Consider the following 14,705-nt stretch of genomic DNA (forward strand, 5'->3'; position numbering starts at 1 on the left):
GATGTCCACCCTCTGTGTCCTAAGGAGCACGCTCGTTGCCGTGAGAGGAGTCCCAGGGTACCGGTCGTCACCTTGGAAGGTGCCTGCTTGGAGCAGGGGAGTGACTCTGTCACTCCACGGGAGATTTCTTTGGTCCTTCTGGTGCAGGATGAAGACAGGGAGTCCCCAGACCATGCACACCGTGGAAACTTGCAGTTGCTGACTTGGGCTTGGAGCTGAGGTTGCTGAAGAAAAGTGTCTCTTGTAGACCCTTTGTTGCAGTTACAACGTTTCTTGGAGCAGGCTGCAGTTCATCCGAGGTCAGAAGAGTCTGAAGTTGTTGCAGAGGATTCCTGAAAGAAACTTGCAAGCAGAATCTGAAGAGAACCCACAGGAGAGACCCTAAATAGCCCCGAGGGGGGGATTGGCTAACTTATCAGGTATGGATCTATCAGGAGGGGCCTCTGACGTCACCTGCTGGCACTGGCCACTCAGAGGCCTCCAGAGTGCCCCCACACCTTGCAAAGCAAGATGGCTGAAGTCTGGGACACACTGGAGGAGCTCTGGGCACCACCTCCGGGGTGGTGATGGACAGGGGAGTGGTCACTCCCCTTTCCTTTGTCCAGTTTCCCACCAGAGCAGGAGAGAAGTGGTCAGTTTGTTCCCAGGAAGAAAAATGTGGAGGCTGATGTTCTATCATGGTTGCCATGCCCACAGGATGACAGAGGTGACGCAGCGTAATATGAGATGATTGCCACTATTAAGGATGTAGCTACAAAGGGGTTTGAAGAGATTTCAGCGGGATTCTGGAAGGAATGCCAGGAATCGGACAGTGTGGCAAGAGGTGTGCCGTAGAGGGGTGGCCCAAGAGGAGGGAAGCCAAACCCAAGTTGCTAGCTATGTGCAACATAGCAGAGGATTTGGACACTGAGTTATTTAAAGGAGAAAAGTGTGTTCCCCCTGTGGGGGTGCATGAAGCCATTCTTAAGTTAGCTCACAAGGGACATCCAGGAATGTCTGCCAGGAAGTTCCTTGTGCGTAACTATTTCTGGTGGCCCAGTATGGATAGAATGAAAGAACGGTGAGAGAATGTGAGGTGTGCGATGGCAGTGAAAAAATAAATTGAAAGTCAGTACACCTCCTTAAGAGTAGTGAGTGGCCGGTGTTGCCATGGCAAAAGGTGGCTTTTGATATATCTGGTCCTTTCAGTTTCCTTCCTATGGACACTCGGTTTAAGTTAGTTTTGATACATTACCACTCTAAATGGCCGGAGGTTAAATTTGTGCAACAGGTTACCACGGGTGTGGTGGATTAACATTTCAAAGATGTGTTTGCCAGGGAAGGGTGTCCGTCTGTTTTGGTCACAGACAATGGAGTTCCACCCACCAGTGGAGGGATGGAATCTTTTCTCAGGCATTGTAACATCAAACACGTAACCACATCATTATGAAAACAATTAAGTGGAGAGAGTCCACCATGTGTTGAAAGGATATGTGATAGAGGCACATCAAGGGGGGGATTAACAAGATTAGTCCTTTCAAATTGTTAAACGGTAGAGATTCAAAGGTAGCGATGATGCTTTCAGCCTATGTCCCTGGAGGTTTAAAGGAGAAGTAGGGAGGAGTGGAAGAGAAACGTACAGCAAGGGATGTTTAAGAAAGAGTTGGAGGAAACAAAGCAAACCTTAAGAGATGTCAAATGGAAGGTAAAGCTGCATGTGATTAAGGATGGAGACTAGGTGAGAGTACTTGAACCTGGCTTCATTAATAAAGGTCTGTCTTGGCTTGGTAAGGCTATGAAGGTGCTGGAGGTGTTTACTGATTGTGTCATTACCCAAGGCGGGAATGTAAAGAAAGTTACAAAGTGTTCTGGTATGGGTAAGAAAACGAATGATAGTGGTGACAATGTAGAAGGATTTGCAGATTCTGTAGCTTCTAGAGTCCAGGAAGCAGGCTGAATCGGGCAGCCGCCTGCTAAATTTGTTGAATTTGTCAAATAGGAAATGTAATTCATTTTCTGTATATTGTTCTCCAGTTGTATTTTGTTGGGTATATGGTTTGTTAGTTTGAGTTTCCTTTATCTCATAGCAGTTTATTTGGTTGCTTAGAAGGGGGAGGTGTTGTCTTTAGTTAACATTAGCACACATTTTCTGCACTTGTCCGGTTATGTGTTATGTGCACTTCGAGTTACATGAGAATATTGATCAGGGAACACTCTCCTGACTCTACAGTTGTATCTGAGCTGCCCTGCCTTGAGGACGCTTTGCTGTACTGCTGTAAATAAATTGTACTTGCAACATCTTGGCTACAAAAGGCTGACACCTTTCATTACATTAACCAGCACTGCTGTGTTTGGATGCACTTTGAGAGCAGATTACACATTGACGTAACCTCTTCATATCCAGTGCCTTCATGTCTGGGAGTTTACATCCTGGAGTTACACTTGGACTGTTGTCCGCTCAGCGACACCTGCATGGTTTTCAGTGGTTTTTCTATTACAAGGCTCCATCACATCTAGTCCACTTCACTGGTTTCCTTCTCCTTCATCATTAGGTCGAGCTCTGCAGGACTTGTGTGCTGATCGCCAGTAGGTGAATGTGGACCTCCTTCATTACCAGGTGAGGCTGTGCAAGACTTGTGTGCTGATCGTCAGTAGGTGAATGTGGACCTCCTTCACTACCAGGTGACGCTCTGCGGGACTTGTGTGCTGATCGTCAGTAGGTGAATGTGGACCTCCTTCACTACCAAGTGACGCTCTGCGGGACTTGTGTGCTGATCGTCAGTAGGTGAATGTGGACCTCCTTCACTACCAGGTGACGCTCTGCGGGACTTGTGTGCTGATCGTCAGTAGGTGAATGTGGACCTCCTTCACTACCAGGTGACGCTCTGCGGGACTTGTGTGCTGATCGTCAGTAGGTGAATGTGGACCTCCTTCACTACCAGGTGACGCTCTGCGGGACTTGTGTGCTGATCGTCAGTAGGTGAATGTGGACCTCCTTCATTACCAGGTGACGCTCTGCAGAACTTGTGTGCTGATCGTCAGTAGGTGAATGTGGACCTCCTTCATTACCAAGTGATGCTCTGAAGGACTTGTGTGCTGATCGTCAGTAGGTGAATGTGGACCTCCTTCACTACCAGGTGACGCTCTGCAAGACTTGTGTGCTGATATCAGTAGGTGAATGTGGACCTCCTTCATTACCAAGTGACGCTCTGCAGTACTTGTGTGCTGATCGTCAGTAGGTGAATGTGGACCTCCTTCATTACCAAGTGACGCTCTGCAGAACTTGTGTGCTGATCGGCAGTAGGTGAATGTAGACCTCCTTCACTACCAGGTGACGCTCTGCAGAACTTGTGTGCTGATCGGCAGTAGGTGAATGTAGACCTCCTTCACTACCAGGTGACGCTCTGCAGAACTTGTGTGCTGATCGGCAGTAGGTGAATGTAGACCTCCTTCACTACCAGGTGACGCTCTGCAGAACTTGTGTGCTGATCGGCAGTAGGTGAATGTAGACCTCTTTCACTACCAGGTGACGCTCTGCAGAACTTGTGTGCTGATCGGCAGTAGGTGAATGTAGACCTCCTTCACTACCAGGTGACGCTCTGCAGAACTTGTGTGCTGATCGGCAGTAGGTGAATGTAGACCTCCTTCACTACCAGGTGACGCTCTGCAGAACTTGTGTGCTGATCGGCAGTAGGTGAATGTGGACCTCCTTCACTACCAGGTGACACTCTGCAGAACTTGTGTGCTGATCGTCAGTAGGTGAATGTGGACCCTTGACGGAGAGGCACTGCTCCTTCTCTTAAAGCCACATCCTGCTGCCCTGTGTGAAGCCAGGCCTCTGCCTTTCCTCTTCTAAAGAGGTAGGCTCTGCTCTCCAGTGCAGATACCCCTCCATTCTGCAGACAGGTCCAGATACCGCTCCCCTCGTCACACAGACAGGTCCAAATAGCTCTCCCCTCGTCACACAGGCAGGTCCAGATAGCTCTCCCCTCGTCACACAGGCAGGTCCAGATAGCTCTCCCCTCGTCACACAGGCAGGTCCAGATATCTCTCCCCTCGTCACACAGACAGGTCCAGGTACCTCTCCCCTCGTCACACACACAGGTCCAGGTACCTCTCCCCTCGTCACACACACAGGTCCAGGTACCTCTCCCCTCGTCACACACACAGGTCCAGGTACCTCTCCCCTCGTCACACACACAGGTCCAGATACCTCTCCCCTCGTCACACAGACAGGTCCAGATACCTCTCCCCTCGTCACACAGACAGGTCCAGATACCTCTCCCCTCGTCACACAGACAGGTCCAGATACCTCTCCCCTCGTCACACAGACCGGTCCAGATACCTCTCCCCTCGTCACACAGACAGGTCCAGATACCTCTCCCCTCATCACACAGACAGGTCCAGATACCTCTCTCCTCCTCACACAGACAGGTCCAGATACCTCTCTCCTCCTCACACAGACAGGTCCAGATACCTCTCTCCTCCTCACACAGACAGGTCCAGATACCTCTCCCTTCGTCACACAGACAGGTTCAGATACCTCTCCCCTCGTCACACAGACAGGTTCGGATACCTCTCCCCTCGTCACACAGACAGGTTCGGATACCTCTCCCCTCGTCACACAGACAGGTCCGGATACCTCTCTCCTCCTCACACAGACAGGTCCAGATACCTCTCCCCTCGTCACACAGACAGGTTCAGATACCTCTCCCCTCGTCACACAGACAGGTTCAGATACCTCTCCCCTCGTCACACAGACAGGTTCAGATACCTCTCCCCTCGTCACACAGACAGGTTCAGATACCTCTCCACTCGTCACACAGACAGGTCCAGATACCTCTCCACTCATCACACAGACAGGTCCAGATACCTCTCCACTCGTCACACAGACAGGTTCAGATACCTCTCCACTCGTCACACAGACAGGTTCAGATACCTCTCCACTCGTCACACAGACAAGTCCAGATACCTCTCCCCTCGTCACACAGACAAGTCCAGATACCTCTCCCCTCGTCACACAGACAAGTCCAGATACCTCTCCCCTCGTCACACAGACAGGTCCAGATACCTCTCCCCTCGTCACACAGACAGGTCCAGATACCTCTCCCCTCGTCACACAGACAGGTCCAGATACCTCTCTCCTCCTCACACAGACAGGTCCAGATACCTCTCCCTTCGTCACACAGACAGGTTCGGATACCTCTCCCCTCGTCACACAGACAGGTTCGGATACCTCTCCCCTCGTCACACAGACAGGTTCGGATACCTCTCCCCTCGTCACACAGACAGGTTCGGATACCTCTCCCCTCGTCACACAGACAGGTCCGGATACCTCTCTCCTCCTCACACAGACAGGTCCGAATACCTCTCCCCTCGTCACACAGACAGGTTCAGATACCTCTCCCCTCGTCACACAGACAGGTTCAGATACCTCTCCCCTCGTCACACAGACAGGTTCAGATACCTCTCCACTCGTCACACAGACAGGTTCAGATACCTCTCCACTCGTCACACAGACAGGTCCAGATACCTCTCCACTCGTCACACAGACAGGTCCAGATACCTCTCCACTCGTCACACAGACAGGTTCAGATACCTCTCCACTCGTCACACAGACAGGTCCAGATACCTCTCCCCTCGTCACACAGACAGGTCCAGATACCTCTCCCCTCGTCACACAGACAGGTCTAGATACCTCTCCCCTCGTCACACAGACAGGTTCAGCTACCTCTCCCCTCGTCACACAGACAGGTCCCGATACCTCTCCCCTCGTCACACACACAGGTCCAGATACCTCTCCCCTCGTCACACACACAGGTCCAGATACCTCTCCCCTCGTCACACACACAGGTCCAGATACCTCTCCCCTCGTCACACAGATGGGTCCAGATACCTCTCCCCTCGTCACACAAAAAGGTCCAGATACCTCTCCCCTCGTCACACAAAAAGGTCCAGATACCTCTCCCCTCGTCACACAAAAAGGTCCAGATACCTCTCCCCTCGTCACACAGAAGGGTCCAGATACCTCTCCCCCTCGTCACATAGAACTTGGTTGGTTGCTGCAAAATCCCAATCACAAGGTGTAGTGTGTCCTAAGGAAGTTTGCAGTACTTAACACCTGCTTTTCTGGGCTGGAGTAATTTACTTACCTTTACTGTATTCTTACTCTCCCAGCGATTCTGCACACACTACACTTGTCTAGGGAGGAATTCGTGATTCACATTCCACTTTCTTAGTATATAGTTTGTGTTGCCCCTAGACCTATTTTCTCCCATTGCATTGTATAGCATTTCCTATTGCTTGGATTGTTCTAGGACTATTTACTTGTCTAATTTTGGTGTCTAGTGTATATATTTTGTATAATACTTACCTTCAGAAGGAGTATTGTCTCTAAGATATTTTTGTTACTGTGTCACCCAAATAAATACCTTTATTTTTGGTAACACTGAGTAGCGTCTTTACTTGTGTATAAATACTGTGTAACTATAAGTGGTATACTAGGAGCTTTGCATGTCTCCTAGTTCAGCCTAAGCTGCTCTGCTATACCTACCTCTATCAGCCTAAGCTGCTAGAACACTACAACATTTCACTAATAAGGGATAACTGGACCTGGTATAAGGTGTAAGTACGCAAAGTATCCACTACAAACCAGGCCATCCTCCTACACAGGTCCAGATACCTCTCCCCTCACCATGCAGACAGGTCCAGATACCTCTCCCCTCACCACACGGACAGGCCCAGATACCTTTCCCCTCGTCAAACGGACAGGTCTAGCTGCCTCTCCCCTCGTCACACAGACAGGTCCAGGTACCTCCCCTCTCGGTTCAGATACCTCTCCCCTCACCACACGGACAGGTCCAGATACCTTTCCCGTCGTCACACAGACAGGTCCAGATACCTCTCCCCTCATCACACGGACAGGTCTAGCTACCTCTCCCCTCGTCACACAGACAGGTCTAGCTACCTCTCTCCTCGTCACACAGACAGGTCTAGCTACCTCTCCCCTCGTCACACAGACAGGTCTAGCTACCTCTCCCCTCGTCACACAGACAGGTCCAGCTACCTCTCCCCTTGTCACACAGACAGGTCCAGATACCTCTCCCCTCACCACACGGACAGATCCAGATACCTCTGCCCTCACCACATGGACAGGTCCAGATACCTTTCCCCTCGTAACACATACAGGTCCAGATACCTCTCCTTTCATCACACAGACAGGTACAGATACCTCTCCCCTCGTCACACAGATAGGTCCAGATACCTCTCCCCTCGTCATACAGACAGGTCTAGCTGCTTCTCCATTCTGCAGATAGGTCCAGATACCTCTTGCCTCATCACATAGACCGGTCCAGATACCTGTCACCCCATCACAGGCAGGTCCAGATACCTCTCCCTTCATCACAGACAGGGCCAGGTACCTATCCCTTCTTCACAGACAGGGCCAGGTACCTATCCCTTCTTCACAGACAGGGCCAGGTACCGCTCCCTTCTTCACAGACAGGGCCAGGTACCTCTCCCTTCTTCACAGACAGGGCCAGGTACCTCTCCCTTCTTCACAGACAGGGCCAGGTACCTCTCCCTTCTTCACAGACAGGGCCAGGTACCTCTCCCTTCTTCACAGACAGGGCCAGGTACCTCTCCCTTCTTCACAGACAGGGCCAGGTACCTCTCCCTTCTTCACAGACAGGGCCAGGTACCTCTCCCTTCTTCACAGACAGGGCCAGGTACCTCTCCCTTCTTCACAGACAGGGCCAGGTACCTCTCCCTTCTTCACAGACAGGGCCAGGTACCTCTCCCTTCTTCACAGACCGGGCCAGGTACCTCTCCCTTCTTCACAGACCGGGCCAGGTACCGCTCCCTTCTTCACAGACAGGGCCAGGTACCTCTCCCTTCTTCACAGACAGGGCCAGGTACCGCTCCCTTCTTCACAGACAGGGCCAGGTACCGCTCCCTTCTTCACAGACAGGGCCAGGTACCGCTCCCTTCTTCACAGACAGGGCCAGGTACCGCTCCCTTCTTCACAGACCGGGCCAGGTACCTCTCCCTTCTTCACAGACAGGGCCAGGTACCTCTCTCCTCATCACACAGAGTGGTTCAGATACCTCTTTCCTCATAACAAAGAAAGGCCCAGCTACCTCTTGCCTCATCACAGACATGTTCTGATGCCTCTTCCCTCATCACACAGACAGGTTCAGATACCTCTCCCTCACCACACGGGCAGGTCCAGATACCTCTCCCCTCGTCACACGGACAGGTCCAGATACCTCTCCCCTTGTCACACGGACAGGTCCAGATACCTCTCCCCTCGTCAGACGGACAGGTCCAGATACCTCTCCCCTTGTCACACTGACAGGTGCAGATACCTCTCCCCTTGTCACACTGACAGGTCCAGATACCTCTCCCCCTCGTCACACAGACAGGTCCAGATACCTCTCTCCTCGTCGCACAGACAGGTCCAGATGCCTCACCCCTCGTCGCACACACAGGTCCAGATGCCTCACCCCTCATCACATAGACAGGTTCAGATACCTCTCCCTCACCACACGGACAGGTCCAGATACCTCTCCCCTTGTCACACTGACAGGTCCAGATACCTCTGCCCTTGTCACAAGGAAAGGTCCAGATACCTCTCCCCTCGTCACACAGACAGGTCCAGATACCTCTCCCCTCGTCACACACACAGGTCCAGATACCTCTCCCCTCGTCACACACACAGGTCCAGATACCTCTCCCCTCGTCACACACACAGGTCCAGATACCTCTCCCCTCGTCAGACGGACAGGTCCAGATACCTCTCCCCTTGTCACACGGACAGGTCCAGATACCTCTCCCCCTCGTCACATAGACAGGTCCAGATACCTCTCTCCTCGTCGCACAGACAGGTCCAGATGCCTCACCCCTCGTCACACACACAGGTCCAGATGCCTCACCCCTCGTCACACACACAGGTCCAGATGCCTCTCCCCTCGTCACACACACAGGTCCAGATACCTCTCCCCTCGTCACACAGATTGGTCCAGATACCTCTCCCCTCATCACACAGATGGGTCCAGATACCTCTCCCCTCGTCACACAGACAGGTCCAGATACCTCTCCCCTCGTCACACAGACAGGTTCAGATACCTCTCCCCTCGTCACACAGAGTGGTTCAGATACCTATCCCTCACCACACTGACAGGTCCAGATACCTCTCCCCTCATCACAGAGGAAAGCCCAACTGCCTCTCCCCTCATCACAGACAGGTCCAGATACCTCTCCCCTCATCACAAAGGAACGCCCAACTGCCTCTCCCCTCATCACAGACAGGTCCAGATACCTCTTCCCCTCGTCACACAGACAGGTCCAGATACCTCTCCTCTCATCACAAAGGAAAGCCCAACTGCCTCTCCCCTCATCACAGACAGGTCCAGATACCTCTCCCCTCGTCACACACACAGGTCCAGATACCTCTCCCCTCGTCATACAGACAGGTCCAGATACCTCTCCCCTTGTCACACGGACAGGTCCAGATACCTCTTCCCTTGTCACACGGACAGGTCCAGATACCTCTCCTCTCATCACAAATTAAAGCCCAACTGCCTCTCCCCTCATCACAAACAGGTCCAGATACCTCTCCCCTTGTCACACGGACAGGTCCAGATACCTCTCCTCTCATCACAAAGGAAAGCCCAACTGCCTCTCCCCTCATCACAAACAGGTCCAGATACCTCTCCCCTTGTCACACGGACAGGTCCAGATACCTCTCCCCTTGTCACACGGACAGGTCCAGATACCTCTCGCCTCGTCACACACACAGGTCCAGATACCTCTCGCCTCGTCACACACACAGGTCCAGATACCTCTCCCCTCGTCACACAGACAGGTTCAGATACCTCTCCCCTCGTCACACAGACAGGTTCAGATATCTCTCCCCTCGTCACACAGACAGGTCCAGATGCCTCTCCCCTCGTCACACAGACAGGTCCAGATGCCTCTCCCCTCGTCACACAGACAGGTCCAGATGCCTCTCCCCTCGTCACACAGACAGGTCCAGATGCCTCTCCCCTCGTCACACAGACAGGTCCAGATGCCTCTCCCCTCGTCACACAGACAGGTCCAGATACCTCTCCCCTCGTCACACAGACAGGTCCAGATACCTCTCCCCTCGTCACAGACAGGTCCAGATAACTCTCTCCTCGTCACACGGACAGGTCCAGATACCTCTCCCCTCGTCACACACACACACAGTCCACAAGCCTCTCCCCTCGTCACACACGCAGTCCAGATACCTCTCCCCTCGTCACAAACAGGTCCAGATACCTCTCCCCTTGTCACACGGACAGGTCCAGATACCTCTCCCCTTGTCACACGGACAGGTCCAGATACCTCTCGCCTCGTCACACACACAGGTCCAGATACCTCTCGCCTCGTCACACACACAGGTCCAGATACCTCTCCCCTCGTCACACAGACAGGTTCAGATACCTCTCCCCTCGTCACACAGACAGGTTCAGATATCTCTCCCCTCGTCACACAGACAGGTCCAGATGCCTCTCCCCTCGTCACACAGACAGGTCCAGATGCCTCTCCCCTCGTCACACAGACAGGTCCAGATGCCTCTCCCCTCGTCACACAGACAGGTCCAGATGCCTCTCCCCTCGTCACACAGACAGGTCCAGATGCCTCTCCCCTCGTCACACAGACAGGTCCAGATACCTCTCCCCTCGTCACACAGACAGGTCCAGATACCTCTCCCCTCGTCACAGACAGGTCCAGATAACTCTCTCCTCGTCACACGGACAGGTCCAGATACCTCTCCCCTCGTCACACACACACACAGTCCACAAGCCTCTCCCCTCGTCACACACGCAGTCCAGATACCTCTCCCCTCGTCACACACGCAGTCCAGATACCTCTCCCCTCGTCACACACACAGGTCCAGATACCTCTCCCCTCGTCACACACACAGGTCCAGATACCTCTCCCCTCGTCACACACACAGGTCCAGATACCTCTCCCCTCGTCACACACACAGGTCCAGATACCTCTCCCCTCGTCACACACACAGGTCCAGATACCTCTCCCCTCGTCACACACACAGGTCCAGATACCTCTCCCCTCGTCACACACACAGGTCCAGATACCTCTCCCCTCGTCACACACACAGGTCCAGATACCTCTCCCCTCGTCACACAGATGGGTCCAGATACCTCTCCGTTCGTCACACAGATGGGTCCAGACACCTCTCCCCTCGTCACACAGATGGGTCCAGATACCTCTCCCCTCATCACACAGACGGGTCCAGATACCTCTCCCCTCGTCACACACACAGGTCCAGATACCTCTCCCCTCGTCACACAGACAGGTCCAGATGCCTCTCCCCTCGTCACACAGACAGGTCCAGATGCCTCTCTCCTCGTCACAAACACAGTCCAGATACCTCTCCCCTCGTCACACAGATGGGTCCAGATACCTCTCCCTTCATCACACAGATGGGTCCAGATGCCTCTCCCCTCGTCACACAGATGGGTCCAGATACCTCTCCCCTCATCACACAGATGGGTCCAGATACCTCTCCCTCGTCACACAGATGGGTCCAGATACCTCTCCCCTCGTCACACAGAGGGGTCCAGATACCTCTCCCTTCATCACAGAGACAGGTCCAGATACCTCTCCCCTCGTCACACAGACAGGTCCAGATACCTCTCCCCTCGTCACACAGAGTGGTTCAGATACCTCTCCCTCACCACACTGACAGGTCCAGATACCTCTCCCCTCATCACAGAGGAAAGCCCAACTGCCTCTCCCCTCATCACAGACAGGTCCAGATACCTCTTCCCCTCGTCACACAGACAGGTCCAGATACCTCTCCTCTCATCACAAAGGAAAGCCCAACTGCCTCTCCCCTCATCACAGACAGGTCCAGATACATCTCCCCTCGTCACACAGACAGGTCCAGATACCTCTCCCCTCGTCAGACAGACAGGTCCAGATACCTCTCCCCTTGTCACACGGACAGGTCCAGATAACTCTCCCCTCGTCACACAGATGGGTCCAGATACCTCTCCCCTCGTCACACAGATGGGTCCAGATACCTCTCCCCTCGTCACACAGAAAGGTCCAGATACCTTTCTCCTCGTCACACAGACAGGTCCAGATACCTCTCTCCTCGTCACACAGACAGGTCCAGATACCTCTCCCCTTGTCACACAGACAGGTTCAGATACCTCTCCCCTCATCACAAAGGAAAGCCCAACTGCGTCCCCTCATCACAAACAGGTCCAGATACCTCTCCCCTCGTCACACACACGGGTCCAGATACCTCTCCCCTTGTCACACACACGGGTCCAGATACCTCTCCCCTCATCACACAGATGGGTCCAGATACCTCTCCCCTCATCACACAGATGGGTCCAGATACCTCTCCCCTCGTCACACAGATGGGTCCAGATACCTCTCCCCTCGTCACACGGACAGGTCCAGATACCTCTCCCCTCATCACACGGACAGGTCCAGATACCTCTCCCCTCATCACACGGACAGGTCCAGATACCTCTCTCCTCGTCACACAGACAGGTGCAGATACCGCTCCCTCTTCACATGGGAAGCCCTGACAACCTCTAGTTGCCTAATGTAGCCCAGACTTCCTACGTTAAAAAAAGCTAAAGTCTCATTTTCAGGAACACATAAACTTCATTCTTTGAGATGTCATTACTTTCATTGTTTGAGCTGTGTATCTGGGGGGGGTAAAAAGACCAGCAAGCAGTACCCACTTATGTCAAGGTGTGTGTGCACTCACTACATAAGAACAGCTCACCCTCCTTTTTTCTCAGCTCTGGGAATCTTTCTCCAGAATGCTTTAAAGTACTTAATTTAAGCCAAGTTAATCTGAAGCGATAAATATGGCAACTCACAACTTTAACACCAAACTTGCACCCCTCAAAAGCAGTTCTACACCCCACTGCTGACTCACCTACAGAATAAAAATCTACATGACCATCACACTACAGATGAACACAGCACCTATACACCAAACTTGCACCCCCTGAATCATCTGCAAAACAAAGAAATATGACCACATCACACTACAGATGAATGCAGCACCTACAAGCCCTCTTGCATCACAAGGCACAACATCAAGACACACCTGAATACCTCCCTCACAAACTCACCCTCTCTGGAGTAAACAGCCTTTAGAGGTAAATCTTATCTTCAGCTCAAATTCACATATATAAACAGGCCTACAAGGCAGAGATGTTTCTCAGGTAATAGCCTTACAATCAACCATGCACTTCTTTGACTCCAGCAGGCCAGAGAAGGTCACAACCGCGCTATAGCAAAAACAAAAGCATACACAGTGGGATGAAGAAGGGTTGAAGAGTAGCCCAAGGGTATAAAAAATCTACGCACTTCAAGAACTACCACTATTTCATTCACTGTGTATTTTTTTTTAAACTTGTTTTACGTGTTTAGAAATCCTGAGATGAAATGAACAGTAGTTAGCAGCCACAACACTGAGGTCACAAACATGTCAGAAGCACATTCTTTTAAACTCAATCGGAATGTATTCTTCAACCCTGCAAGGCCTAACAGCTCACCCTTCAGGTAAGAGGGCTTTCACTATTTGCTATATAACCCCAGGGTCATGGCATGAGGCAAATCTGCCATTTATTACTCTGAACTGGTAAAGACTACCCACTCTGGGAATGTGAAGAAGAGACAACTATACCACAGTGTGGGGGTGGCGTGGCACTTATCCCAAAGACCCTCTTTCATGGAAACAGATATGTTTCCGCCAGAGGATGGAGTGAAGTCAGACTGATCACAAGGATCTCCTTGACCATAGTCCCCACCTTAGACCGAGAAGCACAGAGATATCTGTCACAGGATAGGACGGCATTGACCCCAAGGAACTCCTCAATGGAGAAGCACAGACATATTCATCACAGGAAGGGACAGACTGGAACTGACCCCAAGGCTCTCTCGATAGAGAAGCACAGACATATCTGTCACAGGACGGGACGGCATGGCAGTGACCCCAAGGAACTCCTCATTTGGGAGCACAGACTTATCCATCACAGAATGGTACAGAATGAAAATGACTCGATGGAACTCCTCGATGGAGAAGCACAGACATATCTGTCACATGACGGGACAGCATGGAACTGAACCCAAGGAACTCCGATGGGGAAGCACAGAAAAATCCATCACAGGAAGGGACAAGATGGCAGTGTCACCAAGGAACTCCTTGATGGAGAAGCACAGACATATCCATCACAGGATGGTACAGCATGGAAATGACCCCAAGGAACTCCTGAATGGAGAAGGGGTAATGTATCCACACCCACATGGTGGGATGATGCGATGCTGGCTGACCCTTGGGACCCCCTCTGATGGAGAAGGTGAGATTTGTCTGCAAAGACAGGGATGACATATCTGCCACAGGGTGGGATGATGAGGCACTTAAAGCACTTACTCCCAGAAAACGTAGAGATCTATCTACCCACAGGATGGTTACACGTGCTACAGACTCATTAGCCTCAACAGATGGAGAAGTTAAGACTTATTTCACAGGATGGCATGACATGGCACTGACCCTAGGACCCCTTCCAAATAGAAGATAAGCTTGTCAAAGGATGGCACGACATCCTTCTGATGTGTGACACCCCAGCCTACAACACAGGGAGTAAGAGAGGTTTAACATAATTTACATTGGGAAGGATACAAGTCACTAGAACATTCTT

Source organism: Pleurodeles waltl, chromosome 6, assembly GCF_031143425.1.
Source record: "Pleurodeles waltl isolate 20211129_DDA chromosome 6, aPleWal1.hap1.20221129, whole genome shotgun sequence".
Lineage (NCBI taxonomy): Eukaryota > Metazoa > Chordata > Amphibia > Caudata > Salamandridae > Pleurodeles > Pleurodeles waltl.